Source organism: Oncorhynchus clarkii, chromosome 29 (assembly GCF_045791955.1).
Source record: "Oncorhynchus clarkii lewisi isolate Uvic-CL-2024 chromosome 29, UVic_Ocla_1.0, whole genome shotgun sequence".
Classification (NCBI taxonomy): Eukaryota; Metazoa; Chordata; class Actinopteri; order Salmoniformes; family Salmonidae; genus Oncorhynchus; species Oncorhynchus clarkii.
In genome coordinates this window covers 15,901,803-15,911,095 of record NC_092175.1, presented here as the reverse complement: position 1 = coordinate 15,911,095, position 9,293 = coordinate 15,901,803, and positions in this window count along the sequence as shown.

Here is a 9,293-nt window from a genome sequence, read left to right as displayed (position 1 = left end):
CGACTTCTCCAGCTCCAGCAGGGTGTTCAGACCACTGTGGAGTATGCCCTCACCTTTTGGACCGTGGCAGCCTCCAGCGGCCAGAATGAGCCAGCGCTCTGCACTCTATCCCGGAGAAGACTGCGCAAATATATCCAGACGGAGATGGCGTGTCGGCATGACAACCTATCCTTGGACGCACTCATCGCTATGGCTGTCTGTCTGGATAACCTTCTTCACCTCACCACTTGCCTCCCTCCTTTGGCTGTCCTGTTGCAGAGCCTGAACACATGGAGGTAGGGGCCACACCTCTCAGCGGCGTCGCCGGAGACATCCGGGGGTCTGTTCCTATTGCGGGCCAAAAGGGGCTTCAGCGGTGTCCGGTGTGTCACAACCTGTGGTCCACTAGGGCAGAGGGTCGGCTCCGTGATCTTCCGTCTCCCAGGGTAGGCGTGAGAATTCCATTATCATCGTTTTCCGCCAAACCCTTTCTGGTTCCCACTTCACTGGCTGGCTGTCCCTCAGGTGTTGTCTCTACAGCTCTAGTGGACTCCGGTGCCGCAGGGAATTTCATCGACCAGGCTCTCATCTCCTCCCTAAACATAACTTCCTGCCCACTCTAGTCTTCCGGTTCAAGCTCTGGATACGTGACCATTGGGATCTGGCACAATTACGCACATCACAGCAGCACTCACCCTCACTGTGGGACCCATGCACAATGAAAAGCCGTCCCTTCTACATCACCACCGCACCCATACACAAAGTCATCCTCGGCCTCCCATGGCTCCAACGTCCTAACCCCACCATCTCCTGGTCAAGGATGAGAATCACCACCTGGGCACCAGGATTCCGAAGGGCTACTTTTCTGTACCCTGTTGTTACACTTCGGTGGAGGGTCCTGTGAGTGCCCTCTAGCCCATCAATTTGTCCTCCCGTATCGTTATCCTCGTATTTTGGGACGTAGATGTGGACATCTGCCAGGTTCTGGAGAGGGAACCCACTCCTGCCCTCCAGAATGCATCTATGTCTCCACGGGGGTAAGATATCGGCTGTTGACCTAGGCACACACATCCCTCGCCGCTGGACACCCAGGTATCACCCGCACCATCCAATCCCTCTCCAGCAAGTACTGGTGGCGCACCTTGGCGCAGGACATTGCCCAATATGTCAGCTCTTGTTCTGTATGTGCCCAATCCAAATCTCCCCGCCACGCTACAGCAGGGAACTACTTCCCCTTCCCGTGACTCAGTGGCCTTGGTCACATCTGTCCACAGACTTCAAAACTGATCTTACCCTTTGATGGTTTTACCACTATGGTTGTTGACAGATTTTCTAAATACTGCCGTTGTATCCCTCTCTCTGGTCTACCTACCACTCTCATGGTCACTGAGGCACTATTCCAGCAGGAATATTTCACGTTGTGGGTATTGAGAGCCTTTATGGAGAAGCTGGAGGCCACGGTCAGTCTCACATCTGGGTACCGGACTCAGATCAACGGGCAGGTGGAGAGGAACACCCAGGAGCTGGGGAGGTTCCTAAGGAGTCACTGCCAGGACCGACAGGGGGTTCCTTCCCAGAACTACTTTCGGCACTCCTCCACCGTGCTGATTCCCTTCCAGTGTGTCCAGCTTATGGACTCCAAGCCAGACCGAGGCCCCTGCAGTGGACGAGTGGTTCCAGTTTGTGGGGCCCTTCAAGGTCCTCCGGAGGGTCAACGAGGTAATTTATTGTCTACAACTCCCCTCCAACTAGGGGACAGCAGTATTACCAAATATGGAGCTGTACAACGTGACCGGTCGGGAGTAGGCTACAGTACTAAGAACAAAATAATCTGGTCAGTCTCACATCCGGGTACCGGCCTCAGTCCAACAGGCAGGTGGAGAGAATCACCCAGGAGCTGGGGAGTAATTTAATTGTCTACAACTCCCCTCCAACTAGGGGACAGCAGTATTACCAAATATGGCGCTGTACAACGTGACCGGTCGGGAGTAGGCTACAGTACTAAGAGCAAAATAATCCTAACATTTCCACACCCTAATTGTAGTCTAATCAATACCCAAACGGAGATTCAGTGAAAATAAAAATCTCATTGATTTATCAAGACCAGTCCTCATGCTTGTCTTAGAGCAACGAGAAACGGTGCTGAAATAGTTGACACACTACTGCTTCAAATCCTATTGCTTCTATCTTCAATATGCTTTAAATGCCACAATGTCACAAATAATTGAACACACACAATTCTTAAAACTCTGAGAAGGGTAATAGGAGGTGATCTGCACTGCATATTAAACTGACATTCTTATTGCTGTATTCCACACATTACTGTGTGTGTTTCGATCCTCTCGCTCTCTCACACGCACTTGCTGTCTTGACCTCTGAATGCACGTCTATGAAAAGCCAGCTGACATTTACTCCTAAGGTGCTGATCGGTTGCACCCTCTATAACCACTGTTAATATTATTTGACCCGGCTTGTCATCATTTTTAAATTGTACTCAATTTCCAGCGAGACTATTCAAGCCATCGACTCAATGATGACGTGAGTCTTATTTGATCGAATAGAAGTATCAACGTTTAGGCTGTTACAAATTTACTGATACTGTATAAGTGGATGCACATGGCACTGCGGCAACTTTGAGAAAAACAACTTAGTAACTGTTGTTCACACACGTATCTTCCCTCTCATTGGCAAGAATCGTCCCACCTGATCTCGCCTCCTCCCGCCTGCCTTCAATCTTTGAGGACATGTATTTCCATTGTTAGAGCGGTCACTTGACTATTGTGTCAATATAATAAATTCTTTGTTTACACTTTGTCCTGGGGAGATATATCCAGACCCTTGCATGGGAGAGAGATTCTCACACTCTGGGGCATTCCTCTCAGACACTTCATGTCACACAAACACACACACCACACCACATGCTTTGGAGGCCATCGGGGGGGATAGGGTATGGCCGCTTCTGGAGGGCTGCAGCAAGAACCTTGTTGTTCAAGCTAAAGCTCAACACAAAGTCATTAATGGGGGACAGAGTCATAAAGAGTCATGTGATAAGCTTAGCCAGGTGTGATCCAGCTGCATCCAATCAGTACCTTGTTTACAGCTGGGGGACAGGGGAAAGTGACCTTCTCCTCCAATGATGTTTATTCATAAAAAATGAATTCATTATTGGGCTGGCCTGGGGCACAATGAAAACCAGCTGACCATTTATTATTAAGGATTAAGATTCTCAGTTGTAGTTGAAACACTGGGAGCTGAAAAACATTCTCACACACTTATTAAACCACTAAGGATTTAAACCCCTGGGGCCTCATTTATAAACTGTGCGTACTTACAAAATATACCCCAAAATGTGTGTGGATCAGTTTTCACACAAACGTTGGCATTTATAAAAAGTAAACTTCATGTGAGAAACTTTAGTGCACATCTGCTAGTGGTTGAAATATTGTATTGCAAGCTGGCAAGTATTTTGTGCAAATGGGGGGGGGGGGGGTATGATGAAAAGCTTATTCATTAAAAGAAAAGAAAAAAACAGGAAAACATATTAACAAGAATGCAAACATTTGCCATTAGTGAGAAAAGCGCAAATCTGTGTTTCATTTTTAGAATCTAAAATAATAAGACATTGTAATATTTTACCGTAATTAGACATAGGAATATTTTTCCAATTTATTTTATTATCCTAACCATTGCAGAATATATTCCTCACCTTCTCTGGCGGTGATGGGTTAATATTCCCGAAGAAGCCATGCAAAAAATGACCATGCATTTTTTGGAGTAACCAGCACTGCAAGGTTTCAGAATTCACAGGCAGTCCACCATATTTAGGTTGGGAGAAAAGCTGATGAAAAACATTGTTGAATTCAAATATTCTCCTGACAGGTCCACGACAATTTGCCATTGTTTCCTCTTTCAGGAACTGACACACTTATTTTCCAGATAGAGCATAAATCACTGTTAAAGATTAAAACATCCCATCAATACAGTAAATAGACTGTTAGGGCATGACAGTATGGGTAGGCAACAGTATTGCTGTGCAATAGGAGTGCGACATCTTTGCCTATTTAATCTCAGAGCCTATACCAAGGCAGGACATATAAACCCAATAACCTATTGATAAATAAAATATTGGACAACAATTTGTCTTTTGCTTGACGTGGCCTAATGCCAATAGTTCCAATTTATACAGCAAATAAAGGGATATCTAGACAGTTTAACAACTGAATGCATTCAACTAAAATAAGCCAAGCAGTCAAATAGGGAAATGGTTCCAATTGTTTTTCCCAAACTTTTCCCATATGGGATTTTAGAAACATTTAAAATAAGGGCTGTGTTTCGTGTCGGCTCACCCTGGCGTGACGTTTTAATAACCGTGTAAATCTCTCTAGGACAAGGTGACCTTTATAAATATATTTGTCTGTATTTACCCATGAAAAATGAAATGCAGATTAGCTGCTAACGTGGCTATCATAAAGAACTACAAATAGCATGGTGATTTTGACAAGACTGCCGAATCGAGGAAAAGGAAAGAATCTCTGGATTAACTATCTAATGTTAGCTACATGTAGTAATGAAAAATTGGCAACATTCCTTTAAATTGATAGAATTATGAACGGTCTTGTGCAAGTTTTAAATTGACACAATACCTGTTTAGCAATGGTTTCAGCTACAGGTGATATGCAGGAGCTTGTAGGGATTTGCATGATGTCCACTTTAATGCCAATTAGTATTTTTGAACATGAGTAAATAGAGCCGAATATATTGATGAAAGTAATCTTGTCCGAGAGAGATTTACATGGTCAAAACGTCAGGGTAAGCCTAACAGGAAACATACCTATGTATGGCGTGTGCCAAATCTCAACATTTTTGTACAGACTTTTCAGAAATGTCGCACGCAGAAATGTAGTGGGAAATGTACACAATGGTTATATATGAGGCACCTGATGCTGTTCGTTAAGCCCTGTTCTGTTACCATTTTGTGCCCTAGAGGGAAAAAAACAGAACATTTCCATGTGCTTACTTCCAGCATAATCAAAGGATCAAACCATTACTGTGAGGATAAGGGGGGTGGCTGCCAGTCACTCCTGTTCTATTTCCCGCTAATGAAAGTGAAACACATGTTGTTCCATGGGAGACGAGTCTGCATCAGCAAACGTGGTAAGAGAAGGGGGGAAAAGTGGTGGTATTGAAGTGTGCATGTAGGAAGAGAGAGAGAGAAAGATATGTAAAGTATGAGATGAGGGAAGAGCGGTATGGAGTAGAGCCAGGAAGACAGCAGACAACAGCTGTATAACATCATCATTAAGTGGCTCAATCAACATACAGTACTGTATCTCTCCACCTCCTCTGAGAGTAACCTGTCTTCTGCCCCTTCCATAAATCTGCCAGGGTGCCGTCTGGTGAGGGGAAGGGGACCCAGCTGAATGGTAATACAGACACTGCATACTAGTAATGCTGGTGGTGGTGATATATAGGAAAGGCTTTAGCCTGGTGGCCAGATATGTTTGTGCTTTACCCAACTGACATTTTTAGTAAACTTGTCGTGCCATGCCTATGGCAAAAAATAAATAAATGGCAACCAAGCTAGATAAGCTCAGAAAAGTGTATGAGATGTACTGTTAGCATCACTCTCGTTAAAGTTTCGTGACTTTAAAAAAATGTGTATTATTGTTCTGTAAATGAGTCAATAAGTCATCGTTTTAGTCAAAGTATGAAATATTTTGGCTTGAAGTGACAAATACGGACCTGCCCGTCTATGTGAATCCGGTGTATTTTCCAATTATGTGACATACAAATTATTTCTAGCATACGTTTTGTTTCAGGGATGGGCTTTATTTGAATATTACCAGCATGGCATTGTTTATTAATCAGAAACAGCTGCAAAGTTATTCCTCTTTGTGACTGAGGTGAGCCAAACAGCCTTGTGTCCACTTGTTTTTGCACTTCCAATTTTAACTTATTTTTGTCTGTATTAAAAATATATATCTGACCATTTTATAAGCGGTATAACTGTGTGATATGATAGCCTTTTGCAAACCCACTCCCCCCCCCCATCGCCCCATGATGAATGGGTTTGACTACTAAAGTTTTGCCTCACTACACTCTCCACTGCTTTGATTGGTGTAACGTTAGCTAGAAACCCCAAGTGTCTATCCAGATAATGAAAAGGCACCCACAAAAGAAAATTCAAGGAACCTATAGATAAATGTCATTTGCGTGGATGATCATGAGCAAAGTCATTGTCATTTGACTTCCCCTGTGAGAACGATGAGCATGGACTGACTTGGCTTTGCTGTACCGCAGCCGCAGCCTGCCTGCAGCCAACCAAAGGTTGTACCGTGTCCATTACAATGTAGCAAAAAGCATATCAGCTATCTTTCAATAGTTAGCAAAAAGCATATCAAGAAGGCATCATTTTTGTTAAAGCACATGTACATGTGGATCTCTGTATGCTGCATTACAGTAAAAGACTATACATTCCTGAATTTGCCACGCGTTGTGCGGCGCAGGAAAGAGTGACAGGTGTTGATGCTATCTTTCTGTCTCTGATTGGGAACCATTCCTGGGTTTCACTGTGTGTTTGTGGGTGATTGTTCCTGTCCTATGTGTCCCTGTGTTCACACTATATAGGCTGTTAGGGTTTCGTTACGTTTTGTTTTGTAGTATTGTATTGGAGATTCGTGTTTCCTATTATTAATAAACATGGATCGTAAACCACACGCTGCATTTTGGTCCGACAATAGTTATCCATATTATTGGAAAAGCAGTAGTTCTGTGAGGACAGCCACATCCCCAGTCTGTTCTCTGACTATCTGCCTAAGGCGGCATCATTTTTGTTAAAGCACATGTACATGTGGATCTCTGTATGCTGCATTACAGTAAAAGACTATACATTCCTGAATTTGCCACGCGTTGTGCGGCGCAGGAAAGAGTGACAGGTGTTGATGGGTCTCGATGAGTCTTTCCCAAAGTCCATATGACATGGTTTGTTTGACCAGTTTGAGGGATGACTTTCTGTATATTACCATTGACAGCCCCACATGTACTGTCCAAAGCAGACCTGGCCTACCCACTCTCTCTCTCTAATGGGCTATTCCTGCTTTCTAAGGCATCAGAGAGCCGTCAGTCGTCCTCTACTCCTCTCCTCTGGCAGCGACTCTCACATTCACACAGGATTGATAGGCTGTGATAGCAGAGAGGCAGAGACAGATACTCCTTAACAGACTAAACAGCTCAACATGAGATCACAAGATACTCCCAGGCTGGGGGTAGGGGGAGAGAAGGATAGGAGGAGAGAGGGTGTGGGCCACAGGCTCTGAACGGCAGGTTGGGACACTAAGCAGGGGGTGATGGGGCCCATCTTGAGTTCATGTGCTGCACAATGAGAACAGACAGCTGACCCTGGCCATGATGTCCTAAGCTAAGAAACAACACCTCCACTCCGCTGATCCTCAACACTGGGGCCCCACAAGGGTGCGTGCTTAGCCCCCTCCTGTACTCCCTGTTCACCCACGACTGCGTGGCCACGCACGCCTCCAATTCAAATCATCAAGTTTGCAGATGCCACAACAGTAGTATGCTTGATTACCAACAATGACAAGACAGCCGACATGGAGGAGGTGAGGGCTCTGGGAGTGTGTAACCTCTTACTCAACATCAACAAAACAAATGAGATGATCGTGGACTTCAGGAAACAGCAAAGGGAGCACGCCCCTATCTACATCGATGGGACCGCAGTGGAGAAGGTGGAAAGCTTCAAGTTCCTCAGCATACATATCACTGACAAATGGAAATGCTCCACCCACACAGACAGTGTGGTGAAGAAGACGTAACAGCGCCTCTACAACCTCAGGAGGTTGAGGAAATTTGGCTTAGACCTAAGACCCTCACAAACTTTTACAGATGCACAATTGAGAGCATTCTGTCAGGCTGTATCACCGGCAGATATGGCAACTGCACCGCCCGCAACCGCAGGGCTCTCCAGAGGGTGGTGCAGTCTGCCCAACGCAAACTGCCTGCCCTCCAGGAGACCTACAGCACCCGATGTAACAGGAAGGCCAAAAAGATCAAGGAAAACAACCACCCGAGCCACTGCCTGTTCACACCGCTATCATCCAGAAGGCGAAGTCAGTACAGGTGCATCAAAGCTGGGACCGAGCGACTAAAAAACAGCTTCTATCTCAAGGCCATCAGACTGTTAAATAGCCATCACTAGCACATTAGGGGCTGTTGCCCTATATACATAGACTTTAATCACTGGCCACTTTAATAAATTGAACACTAGTCACTTTAATAATGTTTACATATCTTGCATTACTCATCTCATATGAATATACTGTATTTTATACTATTCTACGTTATCTTAGTCTATGCCGCTCTGACATTGCTCATCCATATATTTATATATTCTTAATCCCATTCCTTTACTTAGATTTGTGTGTATTGGGTATATGTTGTGAAATTGATAGATATTACTTGTTAGATATTACTGCACTTTTGGAGCTAGAAACACAAGCATTTTGCTATACCCACAATAACATTTTCTAAACACGTGTATGTGACCAAGAAAATTTGATTTTGATTTGAATGTGTTTAAGTATTTTATTATTTTGAAGTACAGCCATTGAGCAAGACACAAGCTATTGAGAAATATGCATAAGTACATGTATCAAACATGCACAAACACACACACACACAAAAGCTAAAAGCCCGCCAGCCACCTGATTTGCCTCAGGAACTTGACATCATTTTAATAGTCTTGACATAAGTAGCTTTGATATACATTTTACTTCAGCAAGTTACTTCAGCAAAAGCCTCAGTAGCCAATAAAGGAAACATTTAAAAACATGTTCAACATTTAAAACCCCCAAAATTCAGTCTCATTCTAGAAGTGTGATGCTATGCAGTGTAAACATGAACTCAGACCTTCTGTAATGGGTTGTTTTTGTATGTGTGGTTCTGGCACAGACAGGAGAGGAAGGCAGTAAAGAGGAGGCCAAGAGAAAAGCCTTACAAACCATTGCGGAACAAAGTCAGAAATCCCAACTCATCGCCCCCTCTTTCCCTCTCTGCTCTGGCATCACCTCTCCAATCTTCAGGTTCAGACATCATTGAAGTGTGTAAAGATATTAGCTCTACACTTTGTGCTTGGCTAGCCAGTCTCCTACAGTAGGTCCTATAGCTCAGCTCTCTCAGGAGCCCTACATGGAGACTTGGAGACTGGCGTCCGTCCAAAAGTATAGCATATTCACATCCAGTCTCCAGTGTGATAATGGCTATCAGACTTGGCAGGGGCCCAGTCTACCAGTCAGGCAGTC